The 18894-nt window shown below is 47.6% G+C and overlaps 1 protein-coding gene across 4 annotated transcripts in view; it reads right to left on the bottom strand.

Annotated features, from left to right (window-relative positions):
• The window catches only part of PRKCD (protein kinase C delta), a 211444-nt gene extending 201266 nt beyond the window's left edge, over positions 1-10178 (bottom strand). For all 4 annotated transcript variants that reach the window (XM_029599410.1, XM_029599409.1, XM_029599412.1 and 1 more), the window contains exon 1: positions 9894-10178. The gene's annotated coding sequence lies outside the window, so the exon portion shown is untranslated. The remainder of the gene's footprint in view (positions 1-9893) is intronic.
• Positions 10179-18894: the final 8716 nt, after the last annotated feature.

The following is an 18894-nucleotide window of genomic DNA, read 5'->3' on the forward strand; positions in this document are numbered from 1 at the left end:
CCCCTGCTATTTATCATTTGTTCATTTTTATAGTTCCTTTATTATACCAAAAATGGTTCTTTTTTTTTTTCAAATCATCTTTCATGAAAAAAAAATCACTGCTGGCGAGAGTTCCTCTGGGCATAGATCAACCTCGGGATGGCTGGAACACCTAAATGCATCAAAAGGAGCACACGCCTCCTGGACAGTGCAAACAGAATAAAAAGCCAGGGACCTCGCTCCACAGTTCCTCTAGGAGCACTTTGAAAAAAGCTGTGTAAAAACGTTGCAGCTCAGGCCAGCCCGGTGCCTCAGCGGCAGTACTGCACACACACACACACACACACACACACACTGCCCCGTGTGGAAGGTCCCCAGGTCCATCACAGAGTTGGTTCTTCTGGAGATGCTGTGGAGGCAGCGTTCACAGGCACCCCCCCTCCGGAGAGGAGAGAGTCATGGTGACACCTAGTGGCCGGCTTCGGGGCCTGCGACTGCAGGGTTCTGAATGATGCCCTGACACATGGCCCCCGGTCCAGGAGCATAGCTGCAATGACCAGACTAGATGTGCTTGCTGGGAGGGAATGAAGGCTTATGGTGCCAGGATCTCACCCTCTTCCCTATTGAGTTGTAGGCATAAAAGAGAAAAGGAGGAATGCTGCTAGGTCAAACACAAGTCCGTCATAAGTCATTCTACATTTTGCATCCAACAGCATCCAGAACTGGCACTAAAGTCGCAGAATTAAATAATTTCCTGCAGGGGACAGGGGTGTGACCTCCTCTTCCCTGCTGGCCAGAAGAACTAAATACTCTTGCCTGGGGAAGGGATTATGGCAAATGGAAACTAATGCTTGGATGTTAATCACAGGCTGCATTTGCTGAGATTTTACCAATATGGATTCTTTTCAGATTGCTGGCATGCACATCCCTTGAGCATGGAGGAGGTTCCCCTGAGGAGCTGCCTTGTGGCTCTTTGGCAGTGCTGTGCGGAGGACTTGGGTTTGATCCCCAGCTCAGGTCTTCTGCGCCCTGTTTGGGGACGGAGTCCATGATCGTGCAAGGGTGATGGCCTAGTCACTGAATTTCGGGCCCATGATCGCACGAGTGAGCCTTGGTGCATGGCCCCTCCCCTGGTCGAGGACAGTCGCTGCAATGACTGAGCTAAGCGAGCTGGGCGGGGACATAGAAGAGAGGAGAATATCCGCAGGTAGCTGTGAATGAAGTCTTATGGCACTGGAATCCCACCCCTACACTGGACGCCCAACAATGAAGCAGGAGAAGACTGCCAGGCCAATAAAAAGGGGACATTAATCATCTTTTTTCTAAAAAAAAAAACAACAAAAAACCCCCCAAAAAACCATGCCCTTCACTGTAGCACGAACCATTTACAAAACAGCACATTGCTGGGCAAAATTATACTAATACAGATACAGTAAAGCATTTTCACAACACAATTTTGTCATGTGAACCAGGTCTAAAACATTTAGTACTCTTAATCAATCTATTATCCCTGTCCTCCCAACTGCATCAAACCAGAATATAACTATCTGCTTTGTAGGAAAAAAAAAAGCCATCAGTGCTGAATTCCGGTAAAATTATGAGATGAGTGTTAGAGGCATTTTAGACTTAATTCTGCCATCATCAGCTTTTGTACAGTAACTACTATATGTAACAACTGTGCATGTAAAATCAGTCAGAGCCAATGAGGTAACACATATTGCTAATATCCAGCACGGTAAGCAGGCTCTCTCTTACTCTAACCAATTCCAAGAGCTTGTTGAATGGTGCAGTGGAAATGGCCTGTGCACATTTGGACACGCAGTACCCATCCAGACAGTTTAACATACCTTAAAATTACCAAATTCACAGCAGACACAAATTATCCCTTTCAGAGTACCAAAATAACCCCGCAGCACTAGGCTTGGCAGTTGTTAATAAAAATAGTTTCATACATGTATGAAGGAATTAAATCATTCAGAATCTCTTAGCAAAATCAGTGCACTCTAAATTATTTACCAAAATACAAGTGCTCTGAAGTAGTACATGCCACCCTAGAAGACCCATATTTCATGTCTTAACAATGCAACTGCTAGGAGAAGGAAACCGCACATATAAGTCATTATGGTAGTGTTTAAAGGCAGAAAGCTAAAGATCTTTTATCTTGTTGCTATAAGGAAGAGTGACCTTTGCCCTGCTCTGAGAGAGTCCGGGGAAACTCTGAAGGCGCGGAGCTTTCAGCTCTAGCTGTACCAGTGAAGGTAAAGTTGTGGAGCTTATGACCCATTCTATTGGCACTCCTAAACCACCTACCTGAAGCATTACGTATGGACTCTGACACCCAGTAACTTGATAAGTGTAGATGCTGGGGAGTCTACCATCTGCCTTCCAAGGTTCATCAGGACCTCCTTCCCCATTCCTCACTCTCTTTGTTCTACCGGTAGCGGAAAGAGCCTTCTCTTTAACACTCTCTCATCTAAAACTACTTTCTTTACCTACATCACCAATTCCATAATGGTTCAAAGCATGTTCTTTCAATTATGTGTCTTCAGCCCTCAGTTGCCATCTTTAAACTCTCCGATTATCATCATGGGCTGTCCTGTAGTATTGTGCAATCTTGGCACTTTACATGCAAGAGTACAGAGACTTCAACAACGCTCCGACTCAGAGAATTATAAAGGCGCTAAAAGACACCAACAGAATTGATCACAATTAACATGCTGACTGCCTGCACCTGCCTGTGTAGTCGAATCACTTGTGGATCGAATCGAGCATCCAGTAATTTTCAACAAAAGCTATTAATGGAATTATTCTGTAAGAATAAAACATGCCCTTTGCCTACTTCCACCGGGTGTCAAGACTGATCAATCTGTCACAAAACGTTGGTGTCCCTGAAGATTTCCACCCACAGAGCACTTCTCCTGCCTTCTCTGAGAGAGAGGCACATCGCATGCCTCAACGCCTGCAGAGGTTCTCGTTCTGCAGAACAAATGCTATTGCTACTTGGCTATCATCTTACAGCTTTCTCTACATCAATGGCTTTCAACCTGTGCATCGGGCTCAAGTGAGTCACAATAGATGTAGGAGGTGGGTTACCGTATCGAGCAACCCCTAGGGAATCCAGGAGCAAAAGGGCAAGATTATACTATAATCAAACTACTGAGATTAAAACAAAAAGCTTATCAGCATCTCTGGGGACATTATCTGAAAATCTGAGTTGCACTGTTATGATCTTTACAATTTTAAAATCATGGAAGAAAAAAAAATAAAAAAGGTAAACCTTGTGACTTGAGTGAATGGGTTTTATGGTGGATGCTCATCATTTTCTCATAACTCTTCAGTGGGTCCTGAACTGTCAAATATATTAGAAACACTAAAATATGTGTAAAAACCATAGAAATAATGAAGACATATAGAGAGAGGGGAATACAATATTCTAAATTTTGGTAGGAGAAGTGTGTTTTAATAGGATTCACGTGAAATGTATTTATCCTTATATCGGGTGTAATTTGCAAGTCTTAATCCCAAGACCTTTAAAAGTTACAACAGAGTCCTTCAAGAGGGAGAGTTCTTATTGGATCAGCTCTGCTCACTGCCGCTGGTGATTGCCCATACCACAGTATATACACAGAGGTCTGTCAAATAAATGTTGCTAGGTGGTTAATACATTTTTTAAATAAATACATAATTTGGGAACAAAGTTAATAAAAGACTGTATGCTTTACTCTCGAGAATCTGAAGGGCCAAATCATACAAAAGGACCAGTTTAAAACTCCCACTGACGGACAGCACTGGAGGAAGACGCACCAGAGGATACAGTTAAAGTATGACGAGAGAGATAGAAGAAAACCTGTATAGAGCAGATTCTTGAAATCTACTCAAGTACAGTATGTCAAAAGCAGTGGATAGGGTCAAGAAGAATGAGGATCACATAAAAGTCCTTGGCCACAAAGAGGTCACTGGAGATTTTGTCTCATGCAATAGGTGTTCTTAAAAATGTTCCCCATGTCACATGTCAGCCATGACAAACAGGAGATTTGGAAACTGCACAGTCCACCTTCTTATTGTTGTTACAATCTAGGCATCCTTATGAATTAGTCATACAAAACCAAAGCCTCAAAGCAGCCATAATACACAAGTCACATCAGATGTATGTGTTATTAAATGTTTAATCACCTGTCTGATGTTAACCAGGACTTTTTTGGCATTGCAACATATCAAGAAGCCACACCATGCTAATTGCCAACCCAGTGAAAGAAACAGAAAATACAAAGCAAGTGTGGAAAGGTAAGCAAAAGTTCACAGATCAGCGTCTAGTGTCATAGCTGGAAATCAAGCTAGAAGCAGGGAACATGCTGTTACCAAGCTCCTCATTCACTTACTGAAAGAGCTTTACCAGCATTATCCATGTTTCTATGCAATCAGCACATCCAGTCTTAGCCTTTGAAAAAATGTATTCTGCTTAAGCATAATTAAATTGCTTTTGATTTAAAAATGGCCAGCAATTTGTTTTTACAAATAAGCAGACTCTCCCACAAATGCTACCTAAGCTCAGGAGAGTAGAGCAGAGAAAAGATCAAATTCAGTTCCAGGGAATTCATACAGAAAAGTTTGATAGTGAGAGGGCAAACCTCAGGGACCAAGCCTTTTGTCTGCAAAGTTCATACCTGAGGATTCTTTCAGCAAACAAGAAAGCTGATACTTAAAAGGCCCTATAAAACTTCACCACAATACAGGCAAATGTTATCCTCCCACCACTGCTAAACCTTTTTGTCTTTGCTTACAATTAACACGGCCTCTCTAAAAAGCAGATCTTGAGTTACAAAGCACATGAAATTGGCCTCTGAAAAGTCAAAGAAATCAATCTACCTAGGGCTGATCGATAAAGCAAAAGCAATGAAAGGGGATTTGATCAAAGCTGGGCACTAAGAATTTGAAAGTTGGTGACATTTTGTTTGCAATTGTGATGCAGCAGCCGCTGCAAAAAAAAAAAAAAAAAAAAATGCTACTTGCAACACCAGGATCAGCTCCTTCAATCATGATGAGCGACAGCCGAGTGAGTGCTCCTCTAATCTGCATCCTAAAGAAATGTCAGGTGGGGGTACGGGCAGAGGCATACCTAGAGTACTTAGCACCTGGGGCGGATACTTCTTTGGCAGCCCCCCTCCTCCAATATATAATTTTAAAATTTCCTAAAACATGGATAAAAAATTTCAAAACAGCAGAGACCTCAAACACCATTCAATAATTAAAACTAATAAAGGATTTAAAAATCTCCCGCCCTATTGTTTTGAGGAATAGTGATTTTCTGCTTTTCATTGTTGCACTGCATACAGAATCTGGCTTGTGAATCCAGTTCAGTTTTTGTCTGCATGTGAGAGAGCGAGAGAGAGAGGAAATATCTGTGTGTGTTAGCATGTGAGCAAGACACAGAGGAAGCATTTCTGTGTGTGAGAGACACACAGAGGAAGTGTATGTGTGTGTGAGAGGTACAAAGAAAGTGCGTGTATGTGTGTCTCTCACACACACCCACTCCCTCTGTCTCTCACCAAGCATGTATGTGTGTGAATGAGAGAGAGGGAGCATATTGTGTGTGCCCCCAGTATACAACAATCTTAGGATTGTAGCTCTCTCACACACAATTCCTCTGTGTCTCTCTCTCTCACACAGACATGCTTCCTCCATCTTGCTCTCACACACACACAAAAACTGAACTGGAAACCACAAGCCAGATTCTGTATGCAGTGCAACAATGGAAAAGCAGAAAATCACTATTCCTCAAAACAATACAATCAAGAAATATAAATCAATCAGAATAGAAAAGCCATACCAAAAAATATACATTTCAAAACAGCTGATAAATAGAATATTCGATAATTAGAAGCTCCTGGTCAAATTTTTAAAAATTTGCTAAACACTGATAAAATATTTCAAAATAGCAGACATCAAATAACACCCAGTAATTAAAACTAATAAGGATTGTAAAAATTCCCCACTCTCCATACCTGTCACCCTGAGATTATTGTGAACTGGGGGTACACACAAAGAGAGACAAAAAATATGCTCCCTCTGCCTCTCACACACATACATGCTTGGTGACAGACAGAGGGAGCTTGAGTGTGTGTGTGTGTGTGTGTGTGTGTGTGTGTGTGTGAGAAAGACACACACGTTTCCTACGTCTCTCTCTCTCTCTCTTTCACAAATATACGCTTCCTCTGTATCTCTCACACGATTACTGTCTCACCCATGCTTCCTCTCTCTCACCCACATCCCTGCACACAGACACTCTCAGTCTTGTACACACGCACTCCCGGCACTTACTCTCATAGGCAGGGCTGGTGCTAGCATTTTTGCTGCTCCGTGTGAACAATTGCTATGCTGCCCCCCCCCTCTTTTTTTTTTTTAATCACAGAATACCCTACCTCAATTAAACATGCAGAACACAGACTCGCTCTCACAAAATTCAGAATAAAGAGACTATAAACAGAAACTGAATTGGAAACCGCAACAAGCCAGACTCTGTATGCACTGCAGCAATGGAGAAACAGAAACATCACCAGTCCTGATAAAATCATTCATCAAACAATAAAATCAAGGAATATAAATCAATCATATTAGTAAAACCATACTTGGAATACTCTTTTTATAATGATCTAAGGAATAAAATAATATCCAATAATTAAGAGCTCGTACAAAATTTCCCAAACAATAGATTATTTCAAAATGGCAGCCACAGGCATCCAATAAACTAATAAGGATGGAAAATCCATCGCTCTGCATACCTGAAATCATTTTATTTCCAGTCATCCTGAGTAAGGCATGGATTAGTGAGGCAGCACAAATTTTCTTCACACACACACACCTCCCAGACAGTTCCCCATACACACACACACAAATCCCCGTCAGGTTCTCATGCACACAGAAATATATCCCAGATCATTTCCTATTCACACACACAACCCTCCAGTCAGGCTCCCATTTGCCTACCCCCCCACCCATCCCCAGTCAGGCTACGATTCGCCTACCCCCCCCCCCCCCCCCCGTCTCCAGTCAGGTTCCCATTCGCCTACCGCCCCCTGTCCCCGCCTCCAGTCAGCCTCCCATTCGCCTACCCTCCCCCCCCCCATTCCCGCCTCCAGTCAGGCTCCCATTCGCCTACCCTCCCCCCCCCCCCATTCCCGCCTCCAGTCAGGCTCCCATTCGCCTACCCTCCCCCTCCCATCCCCGCCTCCAGTCAGGCTCCCATTCGCCTACCCTCCCCCTCCCATCCCCGCCTCCAGTCAGGCTCCCATTCGCCTACCCTCCCCCCCCCCATCCCCGCCTCCAGTCAGGCTCCCATTCGCCTACCCTCCCCCCCCCCATTCCCGCCTCCAGTCAGGCTCCCATTCGCCTACCCATCCCCGCCTCCAGTCAGGCTCCCATTCGCCTACCCTCCCCCCTTCCAGTCAGGCTCCCATTCGCCTACCCTCCCCCCCCCCCATCTCCAGTCAGGCTCCCATTCGCCTACCCTCCCCCTCCCATCCCCGCCTCCAGTCAGGCTCCCATTCGCCTACCCTCCCCCCCCCCATCCCCGCCTCCAGTCAGGCTCCCATTCGCCTACCCTCCCCCCCCCATTCCCGCCTCCAGTCAGGCTCCCATTCGCCTACCCATCCCCGACTCCAGTCAGGCTCCCATTCGCCTACCCTCCCCCCATCTCCAGTCAGGCTCCCATTCGCCTACCCTCCCCCCCCCCATCTCCAGTCAGGCTCCCATTCGCCTACCCTCCCCCCCCCCCATTCCCGCCTCCAGTCAGGCTCCCATTCATCTACCCTCCCCCCCCCCCCATTCCCCGCCTCCAGTCAGGCTCCCATTCATCTACCCTCCCCCCCCCCCATTCCCGCCTCCAGTCAGGCTCCCAATTCATCTACCCTCCCCCCGCCATCCCCACCTCCAGTCAGGCTCCCATTCGCCCACCCCCCCCCCCCATTCCCGCCTCCAGTCAGGCTCCCATTCGCCTACCCATCCCCGCCTCCAGTCAGGCTCCCATTCGCCTACCCTCCCCCCCATCTCCAGTCAGGCTCCCATTCGCCTACCCTCCCCCCCCCATCCCCGCCTCCAGTCAGGCTCCCATTCATCTACCCTCCCCCCCCCCATTCCCGCCTCCAGTCAGGCTCCCATTCATCTACCCTCCCCCCCCCATTCCCGCCTCCAGTCAGGCTCCCATTCATCTACCCTCCCCCCCCCCATTCCCGCCTCCAGTCAGGCTCCCATTCATCTACCCTCCCCCCCCCCATTCCCGCCTCCAGTCAGGCTCCCATTCATCTACCCTCCCCCCCCCCCATTCCCGCCTCCCGTCAGGCTCCCATTCATCTACCCTCCCCCCCCCCCCCTTCCCGCCTCCAGTCAGGCTCCCATTCATCTACCCTCCCCCCCCCCCATTCCCGCCTCCAGTCAGGCTCCCATTCATCTACCCTCCTCCCCGTCCCTGCCTCCAGTCAGGCTCCCATTCGCCTACCCATCCCCCGCCTCCAGTCAGGCTCCCATTTGCCTACCCCCCCCCCCCCCATCTCCAGTCAGGCTCCCATTCGCCTACCCTCCCCCCCCCATCCCCGCCTCCAGTCAGGCTATCATTCATCTACCCTTCCCCCGCCCCCAGTCAGGCTCTCATTACTACACCCCAATGAGACTCATTCATTCACATACACACATATATATACCACCAGGAGCCATTCTGCTGCTCCTCCTCAAGTGCTTGCCTGTGCACTAATCAAACCATGTGGGCTTAACACTTCCTCTATGCTGATCTCGTGTATCATGATATCAGCATAGAAAATGTGCTAGCTGCACGTGTTTTTGAAAGCGAACGCCGGCACTGAGAAGGAGTAGGAGAACAGGCTCCTTCTTATTTCTTTAACTGCCGGTGAGATGAGGTCCCCCCGGTGGCCTCACAAGCAGATTCCTCTTCAGCGCCACCTGTGAGAAGCGATCCACCTGCGGCCTCACAGGCCTCTTTCTCTTCCCGGTCACTGGTGTGATGGGGTCCACCGGCGGCCTCATGGGCCTCTCCCTGCTCCTGATGCCGCCCCACTGGGTGTGCCGCCCTGTGCAATTGCACGGTTTGCATACCTGGTGGCGCCAGTGCTGCTCACAGGGCTTCGGCTGCTGGCGGCACCGCAGGGCCTCTTCTTTTCCACTGGCTCTAGGAAATGTTGGCGGCGCCACTGGTCTCTGCCACCGCTGCAGGTCCTTGCGTTTGCTGGCGGGATTTTCCCCGCCAGGTCACTGTTCTGCGCCACTGCAGGACCTTCCTGCTGGTGGCAATGGCATTCCTCCCCCTGTTACCACCCAGGGTGGACAGTCCCCCCCCCTTAGTATGCCTCTGGGTACAGCAAAGCTCTGAACTGTGAAAAGAAATCCACCACCTAACTTTTGACAGCAACAAGATTTCTACCGTTTGCAGACTGCACCAGCTGAGGCTGCTTTCCAGCGCAAACTCCTCGAGTTCATGCAATTTCATTCAAGACGCAAAACTGGTTTTTACTAGAAAGGAGCAAGCCAAGCAGGGCAGGAAAAGGGGACCTGAACTCTATTGGCCAAGGAAAAGCCGCTGCCCAGGGCTCTACCCCAGACAGATGCTGCTGCTTGCTGCTCCCCGGAGCCACTTCCTTGTTCGCCCTCGCCACCGCGGGCAAACTACTGGAAGAACTTTTCACACCGAAGTTGGCCGCTGAAAGCAGGAAGTGTAAGCTTGCCCCGACTTCCACCTCGGTGTGGTGGAAAGTGAACAGAGAAGCGAGCCCAGAAAGAAAAAACACCAGCACTTGGGCGGCTTCCCCGCCAGCCCAGCTGGGTGACCGGAGCCGGTCCGAGGGGGCAGAGACACCTGAGATCCACAGCGGCGGGAGGAAGGGAGGGAGCGAGAGCGGAGCTGAACTCACCCGGGGGGACGGGAGCCTCGGCTGCTCCTGCCGCTCCTAGAGGGAGGCGGGGCGGCACCGGCTACTACTTGCTGATCCCGATCCGGGGCAGGCGACGGCGGCCAAACTTTACGGCTCCCCTCAGGCTCGGAGAAGTTGCTCCCCCCGTTGGCGGCAGCGGCCGCCGCCGCGGGCTATGTCCCTGCTGGAGGGGCTCGGTGCCCCCCGCCGCGCTCAGGCCGACGATCCCGGGAAGAAGCTGCGTGCCGCTGCCTCCGTCCGTGCAAAGCCTCCGGCGGCCCCTCCCTCCCGACTCCCTTCCCCCGCCCCCCGGGCCGCCCCCTTCCTTCCCGGGCTCCTCCTCCTTCTCCTCCCGCGGCAGGAAGGGAAACTCGCCGGCCAGCGGCGCTCACCGGCCTTCGTTTCCACCCAGGCAGCAATGGAAGGAGAGGGGCCGGGGGTTTACCCTCCCCCGCTCCCATTCGGTGGCATTGCAGAGGGGAAGGGGCTCTGGGAGTCCGCGATCGGGTTCAGAGAGGCTCCCTCCCCAGCTTTGGAGAGCCGGCAAACGCCCAGCAGACGAGGGGGAAGTGAATCTGGACCTGCCGGGGCCTTCCCCGCTTTTCCTCTCGCCCACACTGTCTAGGTCTTGATGTTCTCTCCTGCTCCTTGCCCTGTCTTTTCGGTCCCACATCTGGCTTTTTCTCCCTCACCCCTGCGCCTTGCCAAGAGCAGAAAGAAGCGACTTTCACTAGTTTTTGCTGGAGTTTGCTTGGTCTGTGAGGTGCTAAGATATTGAAGCATGCTCTGAAATTCCAGATACACCGTATTGACCGATTTGCCCTTATCCACATGCTTCTTTATGCCTTCAAAGAATTCTAATAAATTAAGGCATGACTTTCCTTTGCTGAATTCCTGCTGGCTCTTCCCTGTTAAGCCACGTTTAACCATAGGCTCTTAACAGTAGCTTTCACCATTTTGCCTTCACCAACGTAAGCTCACTGGTCTGTAGTTTTCTGGGTCAACCCAGAGCCCTTTGTAAAACTTGGCATCACACTGGCTACCCTCCAGGGTAAAAGGGGCACTTAGGCATGACAAGGCCATAGCAGAGAGACTAAATTAATTCTTTACTTCTGTGTTCACTGAGGAAGATTTATTTTTATTTATTTATTTATTGTTTTTGTTATACCGAGTTTCATGACAGGCATCACATCAACCCGGTTGATGTGATGCCTGTCATGAAAGATATAAAGATATACCCATGCCAGAAATGGTATTCAAAGGTTATGATTCAGAGGAACTGAAACAAATCTTAGCATACCTGCACGATGTAATAGGGCAAATTGACAAACTAAAGAGTAACAAATCACTCTAGATGGTATATATCCCAGAGTGCTGAAGGAACTGAGAAATGAAATTGGTTCCTGCTATTGTTAATTTGTAAACTATCATGAAAATTATCTATGGTACTTGAGGACTGGAGGGTTGCCACTGTAATGCCAATATCTAAAAAGGGATTCAGGGATGATCTGGGAAACTTCAGACTAGTGAGTCTGACCTATATGCATAGCAAAATGATAAAAAGTATCATAAAGAGCAGAATTACTGAACATATAGTTTAATGGAGAAAAAGCCAACATGCATTTAGCCAAGGGAAGTCTTGACTCACAAATTTGCAATATTTTATTGAGGATGTAAATAAACGTGGATAAAGGTGAGCCACTTGATTTTGGGGGGTCAATTTTAAGACCCGTGTGTGTCCATGTGCGCGTGGTTCCCGGCGCACGCACAGGGACACGGCTATTGTATAACATGCACATGTCAGCGCACACGTTATACGATATCTGCATGCAAATATGTGGCAGATTTTAACATCCACAAGCAGGGGAGGAAATTTTAAAAGGCCACGCACAGCAACAGGCATAGGGCTTCCCCAGTTCCCTATACCCCTACCTAACCTTCCTACCCTTTCTCCTCTCCTCCCCGACCTCTTAACTCCTGCCTAGCTACTTTCCTTTTTTTTTGTTAGATTACTTACTGCTCCTCGGAAGCAGAAATAATCTCCACGCGGCTGCTGGCGCATACTTCCCTGGGATAGCATCAAATGGTGCTATCCCGGCCTACCCCCTCCCTGCCCAGAATCCACCCCCCAGCCCGGCCCTTTTGAGAGACCCGGCACTTCGACATGTAATGGGGGTTACGCGCAAGGCTGGGTCCTTCCAAAAATGCACGCAGCGCGCACAAGGCCCAGCCACAGGCATAACTTACCTTTTTTACATTGGCGGGCTTCTGAAAATTAGCCCGATAGTATATCTGGATTTCTAGAAAGCATTTGACAAATTCCCTCATGAGAAACTTCTTAGAAAATTAAGTCAAGGAATAGGGGGCAGTATCCTATTGTGGACTGCCAACTGGTTAAAAGATAAGATAGGAAACAAAGAGTAGGACTAAATGGTAAATTTTCTCAATTGGAGAAAGGTGAATAGTAGTGTGCTCCAGGGATCTGTTCTGGGACCACTGCTTTTTAACATATTTAAGAATGGCCCAGAAATGGGAACATTAAGTGAGATGATCAGATTTGCCAATGACACAAAGTTCTTCAAAGTTGTTAAATCACAAAAGGATTATGAGAAATTGCAAGAGGACCTTGCAAAATTGGGAGACTGGGTATGCAAATTTGAAATGAAATTTAATGTGGACAAGTGCAAAGTGATGCACTTAGGGAAGAGTAACCCAAATTATAGCTACACAATGCAAGTTTCCACCTTAGGAGTCCCCACTCAGGAAAAGAATCTAGGCTTCATTGATAATACATTGAAATCTGCTCAGCAGCCACCAAGAAAGCAAATAGAATGCTATTAGAAATAAAACAGAAAATATCATAATGCCTCTGTATCACTCCATGGTGCGACCTCATTTGAGTACTGTGTGAAGTTCTGGTCACCACATCTCAAAAAAGATATAGCAGAATTAGAAAAGGTACAGAGAAGGGTGACCAAAATGATAAAGGGGAGAGAACGATTCTCCTATGAGGAAAGGCTAAAGAGGTTAGGACTCTTCAGCTTTTAGAAGAGACGACTGAGGGGAGATATGATAGAGGTCTATAAAAGCAAGAGTGGAATGGAATGAGTAAAAGTGAATCAGTTTACTCCAGCGGTTCTCAATTCAGTCCTCAGGGCACACCTAGCCAGTCAAGTTTTCAGGATATCCACAATGAATATGCAGGAGAGAGATTTGCATGCAATGGAGGCAGTGAATGCAAATCTATCTCATACATATTCATTGTAGGCTAGGGGACACACAATGAAGTTACTAAGTTGTACAATTAAAACTAATAAGAGAAAATAATTTTTTACTCTACATTATTATTTCTGAAATTCATTGTCAAAGGTTATGGTGAAAGATGAGTTTAAAAAAGGTTTGGACAAGTTCCTGGAGAAAAAGTCCATAAACTATTATTAAGGTGGAGTTGCAGAAATCCACTGCTTATCCCTGGGATAAGCCGCATGGAAGCTATGTACCCTTTAGTATCCTGCCAGGAGTATAGTGGCAAATTTTAATGATAGGTTACAGATTAACAGATCTGCAGTTTTATATTTGAGTTTCTTCAGAACTCTGAGGTGAATGCCATCAAGTCCTGGTGATTTGCTGCTATTTAGTTTGTTAATTTGTTCTAGCACTTCTTCCAAATTCACAATGATTTGTTTCAGTTCTTCTGAATCATCACTTAAAATGAATGGGTCTGGTGTGGGTATCTCCTCAACATCCTCTGCAGGGAAGACCAAAGTAAATAATTCATTTAGTTTTTCTGCTATGGTCTTATGCTCCCTAAGACCCCCTGTACTCCCCAGTCATCTATTGGTCCAGTTAATTCCATTACATTTTTTTTTATATATACTTGGAAAAAGTTGTATTTATTTTTTCTTCTGGCAACTTTCTTGTCAATATCTCTCTTAGTCTGCCTTATTAATGTAGTGATTATGCTTTTTCATATTGTCCTTATTAAGACCTGCTTTCCTCTTTTGAAGGGATGTCTTTTTGGCTTTAAGAGCCTCTTTGTAGCTAATCAAACACTTTAGGAACATGATTGCAAACAGAAAAATAACAAAAGAAAAGAAATACAAGCAAATAGAAAGGATCTACCAAATAGAGAAGCAAAAGCATTTCCTTCCCAGCGTTCCAGTCGTAATTAATTTTGTAGCTGTAAAGAAGCAGAAGGAGTAGCAGTTGAAACATGAGTACCATGGATACATACGTACTAGCAGGTACCACAAATTTATGATGATTGTACTGCTGCAAAGGCTATGTTCCCGGTTTCTAAATGCTAAAAACGCTCTGTATTTCTGTGTATGCTTTAATTGCTGAACCTTGAGTTATCCCTTCTCTCTTTGTGGTCACAGAGTGTATCCTGATGGAGCCTTGTAATACTGGGCTGGAAGTGTATCCACTCCTTTGATTGGTATGGGTTTGATATCTCTGATTCTGTAGTGGTCTTTTGCTTCTTGTTCCTGTATTGAAATTTGTTTTCTCTTTACTGTCTCCGTAGAGACATTACTAAGGTGTTTCCTTTCTCGTTCCTCCCGACGCAGCCTCCCCAGTGAAACACGGCCATGCCAGGGGATGGTACTTCCTGTGAATAGCCTTGTGTGTTTGGAGAGTTTTGAATAAAACACTTGATTTGAAAAAGGGCCTTCGTGTTCCATTTTCAACATATGGAACAATAGAAATGTATTTTGGGGTGCCATTTTTAAAGAATTTACACACTTCATTCAAACTTTTAAACTTGGCAGCTACTTCTTTCAGTTTCCTTCAATTTTCCTCATTTTATCACAGTTCTCCTTTGAGAAAGTTAATTGCTATTATAGTAGCTGTAATTATTATTCTCCCTCCAGCGACTGTGTCAAAATTGCATTATCACTATTGCCAAGTAGCTTCACCACGGTTACCCCTTGCACCACATCCTGCATTACACTGAGAACCAGATCTAAAGTAGTTCTTCCTTTTGTTACTTCCAGGACCAACTGCTTCAAGAAGCAGTCATTTGTGGCATCTAGAAACTTTATCTCCCTAGCACAGTGGTTCTCAACCTTTTTTCTGTCGGGAATCACCTGATAGATAGATCCCACATGCGTGACACACTGAACACATGACAGTCACATGGCTAACCCTACCCCCACCCTCGACCCTCAGTAATGGGTATAACGCAGAACTAGAACATTCCCCGTACAACTCACCATACAAAAAAAAAAGATATATTGTGGTGTTATCTCAATAACAGCAACACAAGCTCCCTCTCCTACCAGCCCTACTTATAAAAAGACAGCTATGGGAGGCCCACCTAGTAACTCAAGGTGAGGTTTAGGTATTACTGTAGGGGTTAGGGGCCACTTTGACATTCAAAGTGAGACGTACGAACAGAACAGTGCTCTCTTGTGAAGATTTGATGACCTTCGGAGTGAGGAAACTCACCCAAAGATGATATTTGTGCAATGTTCTCTCAACTAGCTTGAGAGAAGCTCCCAGGTAGAGAGTCCATCAAGCTAGGTTGAGAGAACATTGCACAAATATCATATCTGAGTGAGTTTCCTCACTCCGAGGGTCATCAAATCTTCTCAAGAGAGCGCTGTTCTGTTCATAAGTCTCACTTTGAATGTCAAAGTGGCCCCTAACCCCTACAGTAATACCTAAACCTCATTCTTTTTTGGATTTGCATCGCACCATATGTTAAGGGCTTATCGCATGCAAAAATGCCTTATAGCATTTTGATAAATGACCCTAATAGTACCAGGATCTGGTATAATGCACACAAACTAACCCACACAAAGTCACATCTGCATTATGGCATGCACTCAAATGAAACAACCCTACCTATAAAAAGGCAACACTACAAATATTAAACCAAGCCCTAAACACCAATACACCTTCAATTAGGAAAACAGAAAAAGCCAAGCTGTTATAGATTCCTACACAGAAATAATTGTAAAACTATATGAATAAATGTTTCAAAACAGATGATGAACAGAACAACATCGAACAATTAAAAACTCTTAAAAAATAATTCTCCAAATGCCAATAAAATATTTCAGAATAGCAGACATTACATAATACCTGTTACGATTCCTCCCGTAGCTGTGCCACGGGAGGCCTCTCACCTTCTCTGGAGGCTGCTCCGAAGCCGGGGCCTCGCCTGAGTAATCATCCGGATCTTGCTCCACAGCCTGGGAAGCCTTCGGTGTCAGCAGGGCCTACCCGAGGCTTACTCCACTGCAGTCTGGATGCTCTGGTGTGAGCCATGCCCTTCTCCTAAGGGGCGGGCCTGTGTCTCCTCTCCACTCTTGTAGGGCCAGAGATGTGTGGCCCATCTGGACTCCTCCCAGGCAGTTGCCTGCTCCTGGGGTATAAAAGCTCTTCTCCAGCACTCATGCATTGCCTTGCTTTGGAGTTACTCGTTTCTGGAGGTCTCCTCTTCCAGTGCTCTGTCAGGCCTTCGTTCTTTGTTCCAGCTTGGTGTCCGGTGTCTTGCACGCTCCTGATGTTTCCTGATGTTGGTTCCTGTCCCAGTCCTCGCTTCTGACTACCGGTGTGCAGTACCTGACTGCCAGTGTGCAGTACCTTTCTCCTGACTGCCGGTGTGTAGTATCTTTCTCCTGACTGCCGGTGTGCAGTACCTCGCTTCTGACTGCAGGTGTGCAGTACCTCATCCCCTTCCTGCGCTGGTCCTACTCCCGCGGATGTAGGACAGGGTGGTCCGTGACCAGACCAGTGGTACTGGCTGTATAGGGCGCCCTGAGGGAACGTGCCAACGTCTGAACCTTCCAAGTTCCTGAGTCTACGTCTACAGTCTACAGTTCCCGAGTCTTTGTCTTCAGTTCCTGAACCTTCGTTTGTTCTCGTCCTGCGCTGGTTCGCTCCCGCGGATGTAGGACAGGGTGGTCCATGACCAGACCAGTGGTACTGGCTGTGTAGGGTACCCTGAGGGACCGTGCTAATGTCTGAACCTTCCAAGTTCCTGAGTCTACATCTACAGTCTATGGTTCCCGAGTCTTCGTCTTTTGTTCCTGAACCTCCGTCTGCCCACACCCTGAGTCCGGCCTGTTGCCTTTTGCCATCCCAGCAGCAGGTCCGAAAGGGCCGGGAACGGTTGGAGGACTGTTCATTACCAATATTCCATAGTTGGTTCCAGAGGCATGCAGGTCCGGCTGGGGGTCGGGCCGTCGCTCACCATCCACGCTGTCACACGCTACACCTACCCTTGGCGCAGTCCTGATCCACCTAGGATTGTGCCAGGGGCCCAAGGGCACACTCCCTCTAAAGGGGACCGCTCTCCCAGCGCTCCCCATAACAGAATGCAAGGCCTTCCAAAGGCCGTCCGAAACATAACAATACCCAATAAATAAAATGGCAGTGATCCAAGAAAAATGAACTTAAAAAGCTACCTTTACTTACCCTCTCCAGCGGTTCTCCTACTCCTTTCCCTTAGAGGCCATACCAAAAGCAGCAGTAGTTGCTGAAGCTGTCCTCACGGTCCTCTTTCTTAGGGACCACAACCAGTCTCTTCTCTCTTTCATACATACACACCAGTCACACCATCTCTCTCTCTCTCACACAAACACACACATACCAGTCATCTCCCTGATCAGTCTTTCTCACAAATACACACGTCACCTCTCTGACCAGTCTCTCTCAATCACACAATGCCCCCTCTATCTTACTTGCACACAAGACTTTCAATCACACACATGCTCTCTCTATTTCACTTACACACAGGCTTTCAATCACACACATGCTCTATTTCACTTACACACAAGCTCTCAGTCACACACATGTTCTCTCTATCTCACAAACAGGCTCAATCACACACATGCCCCCCCTCTCTCTCACAGCCACAGCCAGCCAGAAACATGCTCCCTCTCTCTCGCACACACACACACAAATAGAAGCACCCTCTCTGTCTCACACACCACACATACACATACAGAACCACCCTCCCTGTCTCACATACACGCCATGCACACACAAGCACCCTCCCTGTCTCACACACCACACACACAAGCACTCTCCCTGTCCCACATATATACCACATACACACAAGCACCCTCCCTGTCTCACATACCACAAACACAAGCACCCTCCCTATCTCACACACCACACATGCACACACACACAAGCACCCTCCCTGTCTCACATACAAACCACACATACACAAGCACTGTCCTTGTCTCACATACACAACACACACACACACAAGCACCCTCCCTGTCTCACAACCACACATGCACATACACAAGCACCCTCCCTGTCTCACATACACACCACACACACACAAGCACCCTTCCTGTCTCACATACACACACACATCAGCCCCGCCGGCCTGGTCTCAGGTGGCAGCAGCCAGTGGCTCCGATGTTCAGCCCCACCAGCTTGGTCTCAGGCAGCAGCAGCCAGCGGCTCCGATCTTCGGGTCTTTGGCCCTGCCGGCCTGGTCTCCGGTGGTGGCCAGCAGCACTGTTCTTCATTTCTTCAGCCCCGCTGGCCTGGTTTCCAGCGGCGGCCAACAGCATGGGTCTTTGGCCCCGCCAGCCTGGTCTCTGGCGGCAGCCAGCACCTCCGGTCTTCTGGTCTTTGGCCCTGCTGGTCTGGTCTCCGGCAGCGGCCAGCACCTCTGTTCTTCTGGTCTTCAGCCCCACCGGCTTGGTCTCCAGTGGCAGCCAGCAGCGTCAATCTTTGGGTCTTCGGCCCCACTGGCTGTGGGTAGCATGCAATACACCTGCTGGTGTGGTGCCACACACTGCTTGAGAATCGCTGCCCTAGCATGCTCTGAGGAGATCTTCCCCCTGTTGGGGTAACACAACACAAACTACACTTAAGGACGGTGGTCAACATGTGGACATTGCTTGGTGTGTTATGTGTCTATGGATTCACATTCTCTAAAAGTTATATTTCAGTGGGATATTTTGGCCCTTTTTCAGTTGGCATTGAACTGACAATTAATTAAGAACACACAACTGATTCTGACACTGCT

This window comes from Rhinatrema bivittatum, chromosome 4, assembly GCF_901001135.1.
Source record: "Rhinatrema bivittatum chromosome 4, aRhiBiv1.1, whole genome shotgun sequence".
Classification (NCBI taxonomy): domain Eukaryota; kingdom Metazoa; phylum Chordata; class Amphibia; order Gymnophiona; family Rhinatrematidae; genus Rhinatrema; species Rhinatrema bivittatum.